Source organism: Lepidochelys olivacea (assembly GCF_965140295.1).
Source record: "Lepidochelys olivacea isolate rLepOli2 genome assembly, chromosome: 1".
NCBI classification, from domain to species: domain Eukaryota; kingdom Metazoa; phylum Chordata; order Testudines; family Cheloniidae; genus Lepidochelys; species Lepidochelys olivacea.
This window is the reverse complement of record NC_140411.1, coordinates 255,156,315-255,176,633: the sequence shown is the minus strand read 5'-3', so window position 1 is coordinate 255,176,633 and position 20,319 is coordinate 255,156,315. Positions and strand designations below refer to the sequence as shown.

The 20,319-nt window shown below is 44.3% G+C and overlaps 1 long non-coding RNA gene across 1 annotated transcript; it reads left to right on the top strand.

Moving 5' to 3' along the window:
• The first annotated feature begins 13,462 nt into the window (after positions 1 to 13,462).
• Positions 13,463 to 18,304, top strand: LOC311519546. Its single transcript, XR_014711302.1, has 3 exons — positions 13,463 to 13,549; positions 16,021 to 16,604; positions 17,919 to 18,304. It is a non-coding gene; the product is annotated as an uncharacterized lncRNA (long non-coding RNA).
• The last annotated feature ends 2,015 nt before the right edge of the window (positions 18,305 to 20,319 follow it).

Here is a 20,319-nt window from a genome sequence, read left to right as displayed (position 1 = left end):
AGACTTGGAGCGGGAGTCCGAGCGGGAACAGTGTCGGTGACCGTGCCGTGACCAACTGCAATAACCCCTCAGAGACGAGGACTGTTGGCAACACCTGCCATGGTCCCATCGATATTCGCTCCTTGAGGACAAGCGGTGCAGAGAGTCCTGGCCGGACGGAATCCAGCCAGACAGTCTGGTCGGTGTAGAGAGAGATCCACATGGACTCTGCCCCGAACGGCCACTGCGTGGTGAACAGCGTTGGAAATGTTCCCTCGACCGAGATCAGTACCGGGCCTGAGGCAACTGCGGAGATCCCAGAGGCAGCTTGCTTCTGGAGCGTGGGGCTGACATCGATGGCGCTCCAGGCACAGCATGGACATAACGAGCCTCACCTCAGTCCCTGGAAAAATCATGGAGCAGATCTTCAAGGAATCAATTCTGAAGCACTTAGAGGAAAGGAAAGTGATCAGGAACAGCCAGCATGGATTCACCAAGGGCAAGTCATGCCTGACTAATCTAATTGCCTTCTATGATGAGATAACTGGCTCTGTGGATGAGGAGAAAGCAGTGGACGTGTTGTTCCTTGACTTTAGCAAAGCTTTTGACACGGTCTCCCACAGTATTCGTGCCAGCAAGTTAAAGAAGTATGGGCTGGATGAATGGACTATAAGGTGGACAGAAAGCTAGCTAGATTGTCGGGCTCAATGGGTAGTGATCAATGGCTCCATGTGTAGTTCGCAGCCGGTATCAAGTGAAGTGCCCCAAGGGTTGGTCCTCGGACCGGTTTTATTCAATATCTTCATTAATGATCTGGAGGATGGTGTGGATTGCACCCTCAGCAAGTTTGCAGATGACACTAAACTGGGAGGAGAGGTAGATACGCTGGAGGGTAGCGATAGGACACAGAGGGCCCTAGACAAATTAGAGGATTGGGCCAAAAGAAATCTGATGATATTCAACAAGGACAAGTGCAGAGTCCTGCACTTAGGACCGAAGAATCTCATGCACGCTACAGACTAGGGATCGAATGGCTCGGCAGCAGTTCTGCAGAAAAGAACCGAGGGGTTACAGTGGACGAGAAGCTGGATATGAGTCAACAGTGTGCCCTTGTTGCCAAGAAGGCCAATGGCATTTTGGGCTGTATAAGTAGGGGCATTGCCAGCAGATCGAGGGACGTGATCGTTCCCCTCTATTCAACTTTCGTGAGGCCTCATCTGGAGTACTGTGTCCAGTTTTGGGCCCCACACTACAAGAAGGATGTGGAAAAATTGGAAAGAGTCCAGCAGAGGGCAACAAAAATGCTTAGGGGACTGGAACACATGACTTATAGGAGAGGCTGAGGGAACTGGGATTGTTTAGTCTGTGGAAGAGAAGAATGAGGGGGGATTTGATAGCTGCTTTCAACTACCTGAAAGGGGGTTCCAAAGAGGATGGTTTTAGACTGTTCTCAGTGGTAGCAGATGACAGAACAAGGAGGTGCAGTGGGGGAGGTTTAGGTTGGATATTAGGAAAAACTTTTTCACTAGGAGGGTGGTGAAACACTGGAATGCGTTACCTAGGGAGGTGGTGAAATCTCCTTCCTTAGAAGTCTTTAAGGTCAGGCTTGACAAAGCCCTGGCTGGGATGATTTAGTTGGGGATTGGTCCTGCTTTGAGCAGGGGGTTGTACTAGATGACCTCCTGAGGTCCCTTCCAACCCTGATATTCTATGAGGGCTTCAGGCGTGGATGGCATCCGGACAGGCCTGTTCTGAAGGGGCTGGGCTACTCCGCTCAACATGAGTTGGAGGCCTGGGGCCCGGTGGAGATTGAGGACTGCCCAACATGGGCCTAGCCTCTGTCCCAGACTTCCCTCGGTGCTGCTACGAAGAGGGAGTTTTCCTGGCCCTCTTGGCATGCCCCGTGGATGGAGTGTGGTGCCGACTGGTCAGTGGCACCGGAGGATCACAGCGTACTGATGCCGTGGTGCAGATTCAGAGCGGCGTGCTGGAGCCTAATGTCCCTTTCTCTTTTGGTCCGAGGCTTAAACGACTTGCAAATCTTGCACCTTTCGCTGATATGGGTTTCTCCCAAACAGTGCAAAGAGTCTGTGTGTGGGTCACTTCTTGGCACAGAAGGCCTACAAGAGCCGCACGACTTAAACCCCAGGGCGCGGGGCATGCTCCGGCCCAGGCTCACTGACTAACTAAACTATCTAACAGCTAACTAACTACAGGTACTAACGCTGAATAAATGAACAGTTCTGGGGACGAGCTACAGCAAAGCTGGAGCAGAGCAGTTCCGACACACCTTCACTGATGGCAAGAAGGAACTGAGGGTGTGGGGGAGCACGCAGCTCCCCTTATACCGTGCCAGGCAGGCTCCACTCCAGGGGTCGTGGGGGGTGCTCCCCCCCTACAGGTACTGCTGGGGAAAAACTTCTGGCACTGGTGCACATGGCGAGCACGCACACCTATTGTGGAATACACATGAGCAATCACTCGAAGAAGCAGCTCTGCTTCTGTAGCACCCTTGTCTGGATGCTCCCAGCCTGCACACAAGCCTACACTGAGTGTCTGTGTGATCAGTAACCCTGGACCAGCAGCTCTGACTCCAGCAGCCTGCTTGTTATACCACAGCAACACTCTGGGCTCCACTGACCTTGGTTACATCTGGTAAGATGACCCCAGCAACCCCCAGTCCCAAATTCATGTGCTCCACAATGCCCAGCCCTGTCCTGGACCATTCAGAGGAATAATAAGGTTTGTTTGTTCCTCTAAAGAGACAAGCTACACAGCTTGTCACTTTAACTGGCATTAACTATCACTTCAATTCAAACACAGCACTGGGTTGGTTTAGATTAGAAGTAATATATGTTTATGAACAAAAGGAGATAGGATTTTAAGTGAGTCCAAGTATAAAGGATAGTGTTAGAAATGGTTACAGACAAATAAAAGTGAATTACTTTCTAGAATACTTAATGAAATTACAGTCTTGGTTCAAGGTAAGAGTCTTACACCACTGCCTTCCAGCAACATGGCTGACCACCCGTCTTGTCAGCATCTCCTACAAGGTCCATTGTGCTCAGTTCCTTTGCTTTCTTAAATGAAAAATGGTTTGCGGTTCTTTGCCCCTCTCTTTTATAGGCCAATGAACCTTTGAAATGGATTCTTCTGAAGGTTCTTCCTCCTCCTTCCCCCCCACCATAGTAAAGTTCATTCAAGCTGTGAGGAAGGAGACATGGAATGTGCTGGTAAAGGAAATTCCATGCTGGTTTATTCCCTCACTAGTGTCTGCTAAAATGCAAATGAATGGCCACTTGAGATGTGATTGCTAATTGACTCTGAGGACACCTGGCTGGAGGCGTTGGCGTGTCCTTTGCCTGGGAGAAGCTTGTTTACCCGCTCCCCAGACTTGTCTGGTAAACACAGAATAGTTCCACATTTTCCTCATATTTGAATGGCCCCTTGGCCATTTACCATACATACACTATGAAAGAATATTAATTATCAGTGTGTTGTTAGTTTTCCAGAGATACCTTACATGACACGCATCATATACAGTTTATGTATTAATGAATGAATGAATTGAATTAATTAATGAATTGGGGCACACTGAACTGGCCAGACCAGCTGAAACGCTGTCAGATACTAGTGAGCTCCTTGCCCTCTTGCACTGGGATGTTGTTAAGGTCACAGCCAGATTCTGACACGCTTTACTCATATTGAATAGGACCTTATTCAAAAAATGGCTCCAGGGTCATTTGGAAATGCCATCATGGTGCTTTATGGGAGTTGTAGTTCAGTACCTCATGCTCCCAATCTTTCCTGTAGACTGAGCTCACTGGTGGGATTACTTTTCCCATGATGCGTCCTGTGTCATGGGGAGGGGAAGCAGTACATCATGGAGTCCCTGGCTGTGGTGTCTCAAGGAACATATAGTACAGCTGCGGAGTCCAGCCCATAGACAAGAATGGGGACATGTGCCAACCAGACTATAAATCCCATGAGGCCTTGTGGCATCATATCCAAACAGAAATATTTCTGTTTTTAGCCAAGAACTAAAAACTTTCTGGTTTTTGGATGTTTGCGTTTTTGATGGAAAAAAATAAGATTTTTCAAAGAAAGCAGATGCTTTTTGCAAAACAATTTTCTCTCAAGCCCAGTTTTCCATTAAAAAAACAGTTTTGATTCACAATTTTCACCCAGTCCTCACTGATGCCTTTACTTTTGGTGAGTAGCAATTTCCTCCTTGAGTGGTACCACTGACTTCAACGGAACCATTTGTGGAGTAAAGTACTAATCAAGGTAAGTAAGCATGTCAGCATTGGCCCTGTGAAACTCTGGGGTAGTCACTTGACTTCTGTGCCTGCTTTTCTCCATCTGTAAAACGGGGCTAATAGTACTTGCCTCCTTCTTAAGGATGCCTAAATGTTTGTAAGACACTTTGAGATTGTTGGAGGGAAAGTGCTATAGAAGAGTAACACCAACAGACTGCGGTTGTGATCAAACCTGGGACCTCTGGAGCTAAATGCATGAGCCTTTACTGCATGAGATAAAAGCCACATGGCCCTTAACTAAGGCTGTAGCAGACTCATTAATCTGTAAGTGGTCTTGGTGCCACTAGATGGGCTAGAACACCACACCCAGGAGGCGTGTGGGTTACAGAAGCACCAAGAAACACTATTGCCAGTGAAAGGGGACGTGTGCAGCTGTCAGGCGCTGAGATTGCCCTGTTCTTGCTTGACATTCAGGGGTAGATATTCCAGAGCGCGCACGTTAGACATATATCAACATTTGGAGTTATTTGGAGAACCTCTTGCTTAAGCTTCTAAGTTTCAGCAGGGTGGAATATTGTGTTTCAAAGTTATTGCCAATGGGTGTACACTACATTAGATTGAAAGTGGGTTTTGTGCTTGCCACTCCATGCTGAACCCCAACCCCTGCCTCATTAATATACATGCCCCTTCTTATTTGTGCCCTTATTTGCACTCTGTAAACTGCTTCTAACAGCTCCTTTCCCCTCTTTGTTCAAACAAACAATGGCCTTTGAAAATTTATTTTAATGCTGCTGAGACCAAATTGTTATTTAATTTAACAAATGAATAATTCTCTTCTCCAAATCCCCTTTAGCTGCTCCCAGATATTACTTAATAGTTTATCTGTATGCCTGCCAAATTCTTGCTCCTCTCAAAGCATACAAAGACTAACCCTTTGCTTGTACATCAGATTAGCAGGGCAGGGTGGGGGAGGGGAGGACTAGGCCTTTTCTGTTCACTCTCATTTTTCCATATATAAAATGAAAACATGTAACATAGGTTTTATATAGGTAAACTTGGCTGCTTTATCTGAACTGAGATATTATGATGTTTGGGAACATCTCTAGGAATAGGATTATCTGAACATTTGTGTTATGGATCAGGCACAAGAAAGATATTTCTATTAAAGTGTTTGACGTATAATTTCAATATTATTTTATATAATTTGACCTTTTAAATTATTCAGTTTCTTCTTTTGTTTTATGTCTTTAAGCAGTTAGTGTTGGTGAGATTCAGTGGTTGACTTTTTAAGAGCTGCAGGATTGGGGCCTTACGCATATGAGTAGAGCATGGGATTCAAGAGAGTAAGGACCACAGCAGTGCCTCCCAAACTTGTGAAAGCTGAGCTATCAGCCTCAGGAAAATAAAACCAATTGTGAAAATAAAACCCTGCAGCCTGGCCATGTGTTGTTACTAGTCCTACCCAAAGTGAGCGGTCATTCAGAGTAGATTGTGTAGATGTTTGTAATATGATCCTCCCTCTCCTTTCTCACCGTTGCTGAGCAGTGAAATAGTTAACAACAGAGGCATTTATAGTATATTCATCGTCACCTGAGTTAGCACCCATTGAAAAGAATGGAGTTCACGCTCAGGCCTATTGGTTCAGGCTCTCTGCAAACTCAGACAGACATCACTGCATACTTTACATAGGGTCATATTTGCAAGGATTTTCTTCACAGCCATAACAGCTAGAGACTTAGGGCACACCTTCACTGGCAATGTTAAAGCACTGCCACGGCAGCACTTTAACATGGCTTGTGTAGTCGTGGCGCAGTGCTGGGAGAGAGCTCTCCCAGCTTTCTAAAAACCCACCCCCCACAAGGGGTGCAGCTACCAATGCTGTTGCATTGTCTACACTGGCACATTATAGCACTGAAACTTGCAGCGCTCAGGTGGGTGTTTTTTCACACCCCTAGGCGAGAAAGTTGCAGCACTGTAAAGTGCCAGTGTAGACAAGACCTTAGCTTTCATTTGAAAAAATAAATTAAATTTTTAACAATAAAATGAAGTGGTAATCTTCTGGGGTCTGATCTGATGCCAACTGAAGTCAGTGACTTTGGTGGGTTTTGGATTAGCCCCGTACCGCATGGATTAAAGTAGGCAATAGGGGATGGCAGCCCAAGTTGGATTCTGCAGTGGTTCAGATGGATGACCTCTCTACCAGCCTGGGGCAAAAACGTGTTAAGGAAGTGGACTGGGTAGCAATACAGCTCCTGTTGGTGGCCCATGTCTTCAGATTTGGTAGTATGCTCACACCACGTGAGGCTTTAGTGAAGAGTTTAGTTCTGACAATGTAAGTAATGCTGCAGCTTGTCCTTGCTTTCCAAAGATCATCTACGGGACTAAAGACAGAGCAAATAACATCTGGGTCACTGTGTAAGTATTTCAGGCATCATTCAGACGAATGTGAAAAGGAATATAAGAGGGGGAAGGGTACAGTTAGAGCCATTAAGCGGTCACTTCCTCTGTGTACGCCAAGATGTGGAAAGCGTTGCCCATGTTCAGATGCCTAATTACAGATTGCTTCTGTAGTTTCTTTATGATTTGTCCTTTGTCTCACGTGTGTCTTTAGGCTCATCATGCCTTCTGAAGGCAACTGCCTCTTCTCCAAAATTCCTGGGCCTACTTACCTCTGCAAGCGAAAACTATTCTTTGCGGTTTCCAGTACTTTACTCGAGCTCATTGGTTTTTAAAGCTACTTTGAAATAGATTTAGCTGTGCAAAACAAATGATATCTGAGTAGGCACTATAGGACCCACCATTTCAAAAATAAACTCAAACCAAGCAATGTCGAGAACATACACGTCCTTCTGTAACAGGCAGAATTACAAACATTCTGATATTTCGGTAAAACTGTGAGGCCTAACTAGTTAAAAGGCAATGTGTGCTGAAAGGTTCCTTCAGCTGGTTCCCCCCAGTTCTTTCCACATCCAAGAAGCTTGTGGAGTTAGCTGCCGATTAACATCCAGGAAGATTGTGCTCTGTCTCCAGTTCATTGCTCTTTTGTTGGCTTACGGTTATTCAGAGCCCATTTATTGTAGATGAGCCATTCGTTTCCCTCTAATTGGATGGGATTGGATTTCACTTGCATTGTTGGCTGTATTGAAAACCCAGGGGGGCGGGGATGGGGGTGGGGGAGAAATCAGACAAGGGTCGTGGAGGTTTAACTGAGCGCCAAGTTTAGATTTCTGCTCAGAGAAACTGTACCTTTTTACATAAACCCCTTGCTTGGATTTGCAAGTCCTCTGTGAGGTCTTGAATATTTTATTGCGTTACTTGTATATATTTCCTCAAAATGCCTGATCCTATCAGGGCTTCTAATAAAATGCCTAGGAATAGCAAAATCTAGCAGTGGCTTTATACTGATGTCCCTCTTTTCAATCTCCAACCGGCTTTCTGTCTCTTCTTAGGGGTTCAAATGAAAAATTACTTCACTGCTACCAGGTACCACATTGTACCATTGTGCCCTGGGAAGTTGCTCCAATTTATTTTGGGGTTACTCAGGGCTCTGTGAATGGCGCATATTTCTGATGCTGACTTCCACTGTGCATTCCATCTCTAACAAAGAGCAAACAGGTTCATAAAGATTTTGCCCTCTGTTTCACCTGTATAGCTCCTTTGTAGGAACTTGGATAACACTTTTATTGTTGATGAACCAGCCTAAATAAAATTCCTCTCCATATCTCATAACCGTAGTCTCACAATGCACTCTGAATTGTTAACAATAATAGTAAAAGAAATATCAGCAAGTTGAACTGGAAATACAGTTCTACTGGAGAAAGACATGTCATTTGTATATAGTCACATTTCAGAGTAAGACCCACACTGTAACACCTACTACTAACCTGCAGAATAGTAAGAAACTTACAAATTACAAAACAGAGAAAAAATTGGAAGCCACCATTCACGAAGACAAGTTTATCCTTAGGTTCTTCTGCAGCTGAATCAACAATTTCATCTAAAGAGAGCAGTTTGTGGACACCCAGTGATCCCTGGAGAGCTGGCTGGTCACATGGGGCCAGCACGAACCTAATGAACCATGTAAGTCCCACTTACGCCCTCAAAAATAGGTTTTAAGTGGGACTTATGCATTGGCCTTATATGCTGAATTAAATTTTACCTGTAGATGCATAAATTTTAAGTCCAGAAAGGACCATTATGATAATCTACTCTGACCTCCTGCATAACACAGGCCTTAGATGGGGGTGGGCAAACCTTTTGGCCTGAGGGCCACATTGTGGTTCTGAAACTGTATGGAGGGCCAGGTAGGGAAGGCTGTCTCCCCCCGAACAGCCTGGCCCCCACATCCTACCCTCTGACTGCCCACCTCAGAATCCCCCATCCATCCAATCCCCTTGCTCTTTGTCCCCTGACCACCCCCTCCCAGGACCCCTGCCCCTAACCACCCCCTGGGACCCCACCCCCATTCAACCCCCCTGCTCCCCATCCCCGACTACCCCGACCCCTATCCAGTATCCACACCTCCGCCCCCTGACAGGCCCCCGGGACTCCCATGCCTATCCAACCGCCCCCTGCTCCCTGTCTCCTGACTGCCCCCGGGACTCCCTGCCCCTTATCCAACCCCCCCCCACTCCCTGCCCCATTACCATGCCGCTCAGAGCACCAGGACCGGCAGCCGCGCCGCCTGGCCAGAGCCAGCCTCACAGCCCCACTGCCCAGAGTGCTGGCGGCACGGTGAGCTGTGGCTGCAGGGGGGCGGAGGGGGGGAGAGGACAGCAGGGGAGGGGCCAGGGGCTAGCCTCCCCTGCCGGGAGCTCAAGGGCTGGGCAGGACTGTCCCGCGGGCCATAGTTTGCCCAACTCTGCCTTAGATGAAAGTAGACGAAAACAGCAAAAGTAGACGATATGATTAACTTTTTCAAAAAAGGACGGAACGTTTATCAAATAAGGACAGCTGTGAAACAGGTAATTCCGAATATTACGTTTTCATTTATGCAGTTGCTATTGGCAGAGATATTGTGTGATCATGAAAAAAAGGGAAGATGGGCCATGCACTTGTGAATGGGAGGTAGTCCAAGAATCAGCCTCTACATTAGGATGTGATCCATGCAATGAAAAAGTTTAAGAATCCCTGATTTAAAAAAATAGGGCAAATTAACAAGAAACTCTCTCCAATATTCCAGCTTCAAGCACGAGTAAGCTCCACTCGTGCAAGCTTTTTCTTTCCTGGTGTCGTGTTGGAGTTTTCATCAGTCCAGCTACATCTGAGGTTGGCCACCAATGGCCGAAATCCCAGTGCAGCCAAGGCCAAGTCAGAGAAATTATTTGACAAATAGTTTTGAATAAATTTGACAAAATTGTGATTGTTCGTGGGCAGTTTGAATAAAAAAGTACAAAATGTGTCAACTTATTTTCTATGAATTATTTGCCCAGCTCTAGCTGAGACCAGTATATTTTGGGCATTAAATGTTAAAATCCGCACAACAGGCAACCAATGAATAGTGCAAAGCTGCAGGGAGTGTGACATAACAGAGGCCATAGAATTTCATGCAGTCAAACCAAAGAGCTTGTGGTTGAATACTGCAGATCTTTTAGAAAGACATCCCCTCTTGATTTAAAGACTTCAAGTGACAGAAAATCCACAACATCTCTTGATAAGTTGCTCCAATGGTTAAATAGCCTCACTGTTAAAATGTGTCTTATTTCCAATTTGAACATTGCTGCTTCAAGCCACTCAATCTTGTTATGCCTTTGCTGGCTAGATGAAAGAGCCCTCTACTTTCGCATAGAATCTCCCTGTGTAGATAGACCAGAGGTGGGCAAACTATGGCCCGCGGACCACATCCAGCCTGCGGGACCGTCCTGCCCAGCCCCTGAGCACCCAGCCGGGGAGGCTAGCACTCGGCCCCTCCCCCGCAGTGATGCCCACATCGCGCCACCAGCGCTCTGGCCCGCCGCTCCTGCCGGGCAGCGGGACTGGCTCGGCGGGGCTGCAAGCTCCTGCTGCTCTGAGCAGCATGGTCAGGGGGCGGGGAGTGGGGGGATTGGATAAGGGGCAGGGAGTCCCGGGGAGCAGTCAGGGGATGGGGAGTAGCGGGGGGGGGGGTTGGATAGGCGTGGGAGTCTCGGGGGCTCCTGTCAGGGGGCAGGGGCATGGATAGGAGTCAGGGCAGTCAGGGGATGGGGAACGGGGGGGTTGAATAGGGGGTGGGGTTCCAGGGGGCCTGTCAGGGGGCAGGGGTGTGGATAGGGATCAGGGCAGTCAGGAGATGGGGGGGGTTGGATGGGGGGGGTCCCAGGGGGCCTGTGAGGGGGCAGGGGTGTGGATAGAGGTCGGTGGGGCACTCAGGGGACAGGGGGAGTTGGATAGTGGGTGGGTCTCGGAGGGGCAGTTAGAGGCGGGGGGTCCCAGGAGGGGGCGGTCAGGGGACGAGAAGCAGGGGGGGTTGGATGGGTCAGGGGTTCTGAGGGGGGCAGTCAGGGGGCGGGAAGTGGGAGGGGGCAGATAGTGGGTGGGGGCCAGGCTGTTTGGGGAGGCACAGCCTTCCCTACCCGGCCCTGCATAGAATTTTGTAACCCCGATGTGGCCCTTGGGCCAAAAAGTTTGCCCACCCCTGAGATAGACCATCACCAAGTCGCCTCAACCTTCTCTTTTGTAAGTTAGATTCAGTGAGAGACATAAGGAACTCAATCAAAGACATGTAAGGCAGTCCCCAAATCATTCTCATGGCACTTTGCGGAACCTACTCCAATTTTTCAACCTTGTCTTTGAAGTGTGGATAGCAGAACTGGACACAGTATTCTAACAGTGGCCTCACCAATGCTATATGGAGATAAAACTACTTCCTTACTCCTATCAAATATTCCCTTGTTTATACAACCAACCGATCCAAGGATTACATTATCCCTTTTAGCCACATCATCAGACTGGGAACTCATGTTCAGCTGTTTCCCACCATGACCCCTAAATCATTTTTAGAGTCACAGATTTCAAAGACACAGTCCCCTATCTAGTAAATTTGGCCTACACCCTTTTTTCCTAGATCTATGACCCTGCGTATTGATTGATTGCACCAGGCTTATCAAGACATTCTGATTGTTCTGTACAACTGACCTGTCCTTACCTTTATTTACACCTGACCAAATTTTATTATCTGGAAACTTTATCAGCAATGACTATATTTTCTATCAGACCATTGATAAAGATATTGAATAGCATTAGGCCAAGAACTAATCCCTGCAGGATCCCCCTAGAAACATACCCACTGAAGGATAATTCTTCATTTGCAATTACAATTTTGAGAACTATCAGTTAGCCAGTTTTTAGTCAATTTAATACATACTGCATTGATTTTCTATTATGATAATTTTCTTTAGAACATTGTATTTTATGTCAAATGTCCTGCAGAAGTCTACATCTGTTACTTTTATCAACCCAAGCTTGTAGTCCCATCAAAAAGTGAGAAAGATTGTTTGACAAGATCTCTTTTCCATAAATCCATACTGATTGACATTATATTACCATCCTTTATTTTTTATGAGGGTGGTTATCAAGGGAAGAGATGATTTTACATTTATAAAGAATAATGCTTCTAGTATAACTATTCACAAACTAACCCCCTTCTGATGCCCTTGGCTGGGCTGAGGTAAAGGTGCTACTGGCTGGAGGATTGGAGTAACAGACTAAGAGGGTGTGTGTTGAGGCTGGAGTCTAGGAAATGGTGGAGTATCTCGAGGAGGCAAGAAGAGAAGAGACATGGAGCAGAGTGGGAAGCTGCAGTGGTGGGAGGGTGTAGAAGGAGGAAGGAAGAAAGGAAGGAAGATGGATGAGACCCCAGGGGGAGGGGGCATGGAATGTGGACATGGGAGAAAAGACATTGTGGGTTCAAGGAATGCAAGATACCCAAGGAGATATAATGATTGCGGTGAGGAAGGGGAATGGAGTTGATAATTGTAATTGTCCTGTGCTTCACATTCCCAACCCAGATAGTGGGCCTCATTTGTTTTTTCAACCATCAATTACAAAATATTCATGTGATTTGCACAGGGAGAGACATATAGACCCAGATCCTGAAAGGTATTTAAAGCCCTTAATTCCCACTGATTTCAATGGAAGTCAGGAGCCTAAATTCTTTTGGAGACCTGGGCCATACTCACAAGCAAAGGAGTTATGTTCCATTAAAATCAAAATATAGCTACATGATAATGGCTGCTGTCACAGTGACTTACCTTTCTGTCCTTGGAGTAGCTGTTGTTTTACTTTCTCTCTTGCTGTGAGTAGTTCAGTTCATTGGCCAAGCCAAACTCCATCACTGGCGGTGTAATAAAAGTCCATAAATAAATAAAATTAAATGAAAAAAAAGGTCATTTCAACTCAAGTCTAAAACCTTCACCTTTGGGGCAAGGCAGAGCCAAGGCTCACAAAATGAACAGTTTCCTAGGGTTTGTTGAAATTCTTGTTTTTTTATTTTTCACAACAACAAAAGCATATTTAAATGAAAGATTTCTTCCCCCCCATTTGAAAATTAAGGAATTTCTTTGATTTTGATTTAAAGAACTGCAGTTAAACTTGTTTGATTAGAAGCTATTTTCATTTTGGTTTTCCCCAATCCCAGAAAAAGGGGGGGGGGGGAGGGAGCAAATAAAAACAAACAAAACAAAACATTAGAGGGTGACAAAGTTACATTTTGTTTAACTTTTTTATTAACTTTTTCACACTTTTCCAGTGAGAGAAAAAGTGGAAAAACTAACAAACAAAATGGAAAAAATAACTAAATGTAAAACTCCCTCCTAGCTAGAAGCCCTACCACAGGTTTCACTCAGTCACCCTCACTTGGAGGAAAGAGAGATTACTTGTAGTCCTGGCCCACTTCCCAGCATTCCTTGCTGTCAGGCCTACAGTTCCCATACTTGCTGGGAACTACAGTCCCCAGAATGCCTCCATTCTGGGCAGAAAAATCAGTACAGAGGTGTGCTGGCCTCATAGCCTGCCTGAGAAGAGCCAGCTCTGGTGGGTTTTTTTTTAATGAGTGATAGGATTGCTGAGGGCTCTGGAGCTCATCTTTGGACGATGCTAGAAGCTTTAGCTCTCTCCTGCAATTCAGCCCTGCAAGAAGCCAGCGGACTCCCCTCCCCTTTGCTAACCATTTTCACAGGAGGGGTGGGGGGAACAGAAAAAGCCTGACAGCTCAGCATAGCTTTACCCCTCCCTTCCTGTGAGCAAGGGGGACAGGACAGCACCTCTGTTCCTTCCCTCTGCAACATCTGGCCTGGGAAGGGGCAGGAGGGTGAAGAGCCCCTGGAGTAGCAGAGGTGAGGCTGGGGGGCTGAACTGCGGGAGGGGGAGGACTACTGATTTTTAATCTGCTGAGATTGGCAATACTGAGCGTGCCCTGTTACAGACACCATGAATGTAATAATACAATCTGTACTACTAGAGCACGCTTCCAGGAAACCTGAAAAGATGTTTACAAAAGTACATTAGAACACATGGAAATAAATACTTTAGCTTCCATAATAATACCAGAAATTACACTAAAAATGGGATTAGTAATGACTACTGTCATTAGTCAGTTTTGATACTTTGTGAAGCTGTTAAAAATTAAGTTTACAATATTATGCTGATTATATTTAAATTATGTACTTTTAGTAACCGGCATTTCTGAAAAAACAAAACAAAAAACAAAACCCCCCTAAATAAGTGTGTGTTGCCTGTTGGTGTTTGGTTACTGACAGTGTTATGTAAATAGCGATTGTATATTGTGCATATGGATATATGAAAATTAGCTCACTTTTATTTAAAGTCTAGATATGGATTTAGGAGCCTAACTTTAAGCATCCCAAAATATGGGCCTACATTTCCAAAAACCTGGTCAGTTTTCTATACTGGGAAAACAAAACAAAGCACAGCATGGACTCCCGATTGGCTGGTATCATCAGGAGCTGAGAGTAATTTATAATGGTAAGATTTTTGCCTGGGGAACGGTACCAAATGGGACACCACAGGGGTCAGTAGTGGACACAGTTCAACAACTGAATTAATGGTATGGAGCAGTAACACTTGTTCAGCCTGTCTCTTAAAACAGGGCAAGCAAAAGATCAATTGTAGGAGTACTCCATGGCCTGTCTGACACAAGCAAGACAGCATGAGGAGTGTTGGGGTACCAAGCAACTAAATATGAAGGCCCTAAAATTGAGACACCCCACAAAATGCATTCATAGGGAAATTTCTAATGCAGTTTTTTTTGTAATGGATTCCCCAAAAAACAAACAACCCCCCCTCAAACTTTGAATGAAAAACCCATGCTTAAAAAAAGATAAGAAAAATTAAAGAATCATCACGTTTTCCAAAACTCCCCTACCCTTCCTAATAGATTAAGGGTAGCCCAGAATAAAATATGACACTATATAACACTGAAATATAAAATGAAGAATTGTTAATGGTAAGATTAAGAGCTTTGATAGCCTGTGTTATTAATGATATGTAATTATGTATAGTGAATGAAACATTAAGGCTATGACTTTGCTGGAGTAACTGTGGCTTTGCCAATTCTTCTTTTACATAGAATTACTAATCTGCTTAAAATGTCATTGCTGACAGAACAAAGGTAACGTGTTGGAAGATGTAAGTAAGAGATACACAAACATGCAAGGATAAGTAAAAACTCCCCTTTTTCTGGGAAGACCCAGGGCAGGGTGTCACAAAACAACATGATCCAGAAGCTGCAAAACAAATAGGAAAAATACAGAAGTGGGGTAAATGAAGCTTGCACATGCATAATGTATGGGTTACCTAAAATCCAAAAGGTTGATGTGCTAAAAGATGATTGGATAAAGATTAAGTAATCTGAAATGCAGAAATGTATAAAACATGTAAGTGAACGTGGTTCCAAACTTGAAAAACACTGGACCAGAAACTAAAGAATGGGACCAAAGGACCAGACCAAGGGATCAGAGGAGGCAATGAGTATCATGGAAGATGAGTCATTACACAAACTAAAAACTATTTCCCCATGCTAATTTCTCCCTACTGTTACTCACACCTTCTTGTCAACTGTTTGAAATGGGGCCATCCTGATTATCACTACAAAAGTTTTTTTTCCTCCTGCTGATAATAGCCCACCTTAATCAATTACTCTTATTAGAATTGGTATGGCAACCCCCATTTTTTCATGTTCTCTGTATATCTATATCTTCCTACTGTATTTTCCACTGCATGCATCTGATGAAGTGGGCTTTAGCCCATGAAAGCTTATGCTCAAATCAATTTGTTAGTCTCTAAGGTGCCACAAGTACTCCTTGTTGTTGTTTTTTTGTTTTCTTTTTTTATGGAAGATGAAAGAACTTTTTTGGCCCATTTACCAATTCTGTCTTGTCTGTCGTTATTTGTCTGGCATAAATGTATGTCCTGACACTATAAGTGATAATAATTCTGTCCAAAATTGTATAAATAAAGGGGGAAATTGATTAAGTCTAAATTGGGTGGACTTGTGACTTGTTTCCAACTTTTACCCCCCAACAAGGAGTGATGATGTATGTTTGCTCACTATCACCCCACTCAGGGGAGAAAAGAAACTACAAAGAATTTCTGTCTCCAGTCTCAGCAGTCAAGAGAGGATGAGGGGAGTGAGGAGCTAATGTATCAACTATAGTCACAATGTGGCACAACGTAAATACTGGGCAACTGTTCAGTGTTAGCACTCTCATCCATGCATTCTTGGATGATGCAGATATGGTAGTACATTGTCAAGATGTTGCACCGTGAATATTTTGTCTCTCTCTAGGATTCCACCCAAAGACCAACTTGATTTCTGAGCTCCTCAGAACCGAGTGCTGTGGATCGAGAAGATGATGTAAATTCAAGTATGAACAAATCTGCTGACAGCATCAGAACTGGAAAGATATCAAATACAGTGGGGGACAGACGCAAACTGCAACTGGGCCAGGAGAGATTGTAAAGGAGGCTCACACGTGAAGTGAGAATCGATAGAAATACATGTAAATACATACACCTGGGAAGAGGAAATAAAACACCAAATGAGGATAATTTATCTGGAAATGGGGCCAGATTCTCCAGTCTGCTAAGGCCACTTTGTGGCACAAAACAGACTTAAAGCAGCCTGATATGCCCTCAGAGAATTCCCCTTTTGGAGGGAAACAGTCTGCTGGGGTAGCCTCCTCCTGAGCCCACTGCCACCTCAACCCACAGCATAAGGAGATTTAGGGGGCGCAGCAGTTCTAACTTGTGCAGCTGTAACTCCCATTGGAACAGGTGGCTTCAGATCAGGCAACTTTAAGTAGCTCTTTGCTCATCCCCATTTCCACTCTGTCAAAGCAGAGCTCAGGTGCAATGGAAACACTGAGTCCGGTAAGTTTGAGAATGACCAAAAGGTGGTTCAGTACATGTCTGCTAGACTGCTTCATGGCTCATACACACTGTTCTATGATTAACTGCATTTGCCATCTGTTGGACCCCATCACCTAAACCTTTGAATTCCAGTTACATTATTCCATGTTAATTGTTCTGCCTTTAATTTTAGTATCGCCTGTACATTTGTAAGCCTCATTACATAAGAATGACCACACTGGGTCAGAGCAATGGTCCATCTTGCCCATTATCCGGTCTTCCAACAGTGGTCAATGGCAGGTGCTTCAGAGGGAAAATGAACAGAACAGGGTAATCATCGAGTGCTCTGTCCTATTGTCCACTCCCAGCTTCTGGCAAACAGAGGCTAGGTACATTTCAGAGCATGGTTTTGCATCCCTGTCCCTCCTAGCTATTAGCCATTGATGGACCTATCCTCCATGAATTTATCTAGATCCTTTTTGAACCATGTTATAGCCTTGGCCTTCACAGCATCCTCTGGCAAAGAGTTCATCAGGTTGACTAGGAGTTGTGTGAAAAAATACTTCCCTTTGTTTATGTTAAACCTGCTGTCTATTCATTTCATTTGGTGACCCCTAGTTCTTGTGTTGTGAGAAGGAGTAAATAACACTTCCTTATTTACTTTCTCCACACCAGTTATGATTTTATAGCTGGCTCTTTTCCAAGATGAAAAGTCCCAGTCTTATTAATCTCTCCTCATATGGGAGCTCAGTTGAACATCCTGTATCACTTGGTATGTGTGACTGCAGTGTTGCTCATGGATGGATCACTGTTTTCCTCTTACTTTCTGCTCTTTGAGCTCACTTTACTGTTGTGCTCCACAAGCCAGGCACAGGAAGAGGTGCTCCTCAACGTCAGGGAGCGAGTACAAGCTTGTTATCAGCAAGTCACGTCAATATGCCATGCAGCAAAGCAAGATTATGTCCAGACTTTGTTCACATATGGTCACACCACCACTTGCAATGAAATCCCCTGCGTATTTCCCAAGAGCTGTTATAAGGTTTTACTGCGCGTGGTTACATCACTTAAGGTCACTGGTGTCAGTGAAAAGATAGCGATTGACTTCAGTGGATATTGGACCACACGCAATATCTTAATTTCACAGCCTTAATTCTACAGCTCATCTCCTTGAACCACATATTAAAAATGCTGTCGTATCGCCATTTTAATTGTTACGTTTAAGAAATGTGAGTGACTATAGTGTAACAGCTGTTTCTTGCACTAACACTGTCAAACAAAGCCCCGGAAAGCAACGCACCCTTCCAAGCTTGTTCATTGTGCCCCATTTAATTACAGGAGGATGTTGGTGGCTGAAAACAGGTGCTTAGAAGATGAAACTTTCTCCTGCAGCAGGTCATCAGGCTCACCAAGAAAGCCAATGTAAGGGGAGAAGTGCCTGCTTTCCAGCGACAAGACAGCTTCCCATGAAAGAAATAGGAGCAGACCAAGACTGAGGTGAATCAGCCAGTGTAGCTCCATTCCAGTCAATGGAGCTGTGCTAATTTACATCAACCAGGGATCTGGCCCAGAATCTGTTTCTTGCCTTTCAGATTGCTCTATTATAATGTTAATAGTATTAATACTAATTTTGACAAATTACAAACAACAACGAGGAAAAAACAACACCTTCATTAAGAACACACGTACCAGGGGTCCTATATAAAAGGAAGGGGGAAAGGTTCTACATGTGGACTCAACATTAAAAATAAAAAACTTTTTTTCTGAAGGTAGGTTTGAGTGAGAGGATGGGCGGGGGGGGGGGGGAGAGAAGAGAGGCAGAATCAGATTGCAAGGAGGATGTCCCACTCCCTGTAGCCTACTGCAGCAAATATGTGATCACCTGCTGACTTCAGATCTGAGGGTGAAAACCATAAGAGGTGGGTCATGTGAGGGCAAAACACACAGCAGAACATTAGAAAGTAAGCCTTGAATGCAGGCAGGCCCGACTCACCATCAGTAGCTTTAACAGGCACCACATGTGTATTTTATTCCAAATGGCTAATTTTCATTTATTTGTTATGAATAATTATAGTGCCTGCTGACACCCCCTCTTCCCCATACACAAGCCTATCCCCAAACCGCAACAGTGTGTAAAAGTTTGCCATCGCGTCTCCATTAAACTGTATTCTCTCTGCCTGCTGGTGATAATGCACTTCAGATCATTCATTGATGCAATATATTTTCCAGGATAGGCTTTTTGTTTTTTCTCTTGGCCGCTCACCCTCTTCTGTAGTCAGATTTGCTCATTTCTCTTGTAGGCTGTCTCGGAGCAGAGAAAGGCTTTTAGTTTTAAGCAGTTCTCTTTTCAGCCTCCCCTTATTGAATTCCAACCTCCATTTTTTTTTAAACATAGGAACATCATTTATCTTGGACTTTAAGTTGCAGAGGCCTTCAAGGGGCTCCTTTTTTTCTTTCCCAGCTGCATTTGTTGACACACAGTCAATCTGTTTTTTGCCTTCCTTCCCCTTTTCCCCCCCAGCAGGCCATAAAGTATCGACAGCTGTGCCCTTTATTAGCATAGCCATTCTAAACACAACAAGAGGGAAGAGACTAAATATATTACAGCCATTACCTCTGTCAAAAAGTGACAATTTTAAAACATTTCGGCTTTTCACTGGGAAAGCTAGCAGCACAAAAGAAAGTGCTATAATTTTATTGTAAATGCTTTTTAAATATGGGTCACTTGGCCATAATCAGGAGAAAGAATGGAAAAGTTCAAAGCTTGAGAATAGTTCAGGCTGATATCAGAATTTTTTTTTTAAAAGGCTTGTCTTTAAAATATGCAAATTGGACAAAATACAACAGTGAGAAGCATGCAAACTAAGATCTTGTTCCTGGAGGTTTTGTTTTCAGTACAGCTCTGTTCATATATTTCCATTTACTTATAAGTGTGTTTTACAACTTGGATGGGAATTTTTCCTCCCCAAACAGGGTGTTATGAATGTTTGGACACAAAGAAATAAAGAGGGGGAAACAGCCAGTCTTCTGTTTTCAAAATAATGAAGTATTCTTTTTCCTAAATGCCTTTGGAACTGAGATGTAATATGGCTCTGGGATTTACTCGACAAGATGAATTTTAAGAAATAAACTCAGTGTGAAATCTTTCCTAGCATTTTAGGTTCAAGGTAGAACTCTCAAATCTCTGCATATGCTATGAATTTTGTTTATCTATTTTTAAGTTATGACACCGGAGTTTTTGACAAAGACTGCAGAATGGAGGGTGGGGGAGGCAACCTTTTCAGTATTTCCAGTGACCTACTGTCTGTGGTTAGCATCTAATCTGCACTTTAAAGGTAAAAGGGGATTTATGGATGTGCTGAAGTATGTATAATCCAATCATTTTCATTTTAAACTGCAATCACAGTGCATCAGGCAGGAGGGAAAAAAGCTTGAATTAAGAATGGATTCTGACATCAACTTGCTTCTCATTTAGGAGAATATCAGAAGAAAGTTTGCACTAATTTTTCCCTCATGTTAGCTGTAGCCTCCTATTCACAATTCTTGCCCCAAGGTTTGCTTTTGCTTTTTAAATTTGAAAGCGTGTGTCAACCTGAGCAATATATGACCTGACCATTTGGTAGACTCAGTCATCCAACCAGCCTTCCAAAGGCAGAACTTCTTGAAAATATCTAATTCAACAACGGTCAATAAAATCCTGGGGAAAAGAGTTAACACAATTATTGTTGTTAGTATTGTG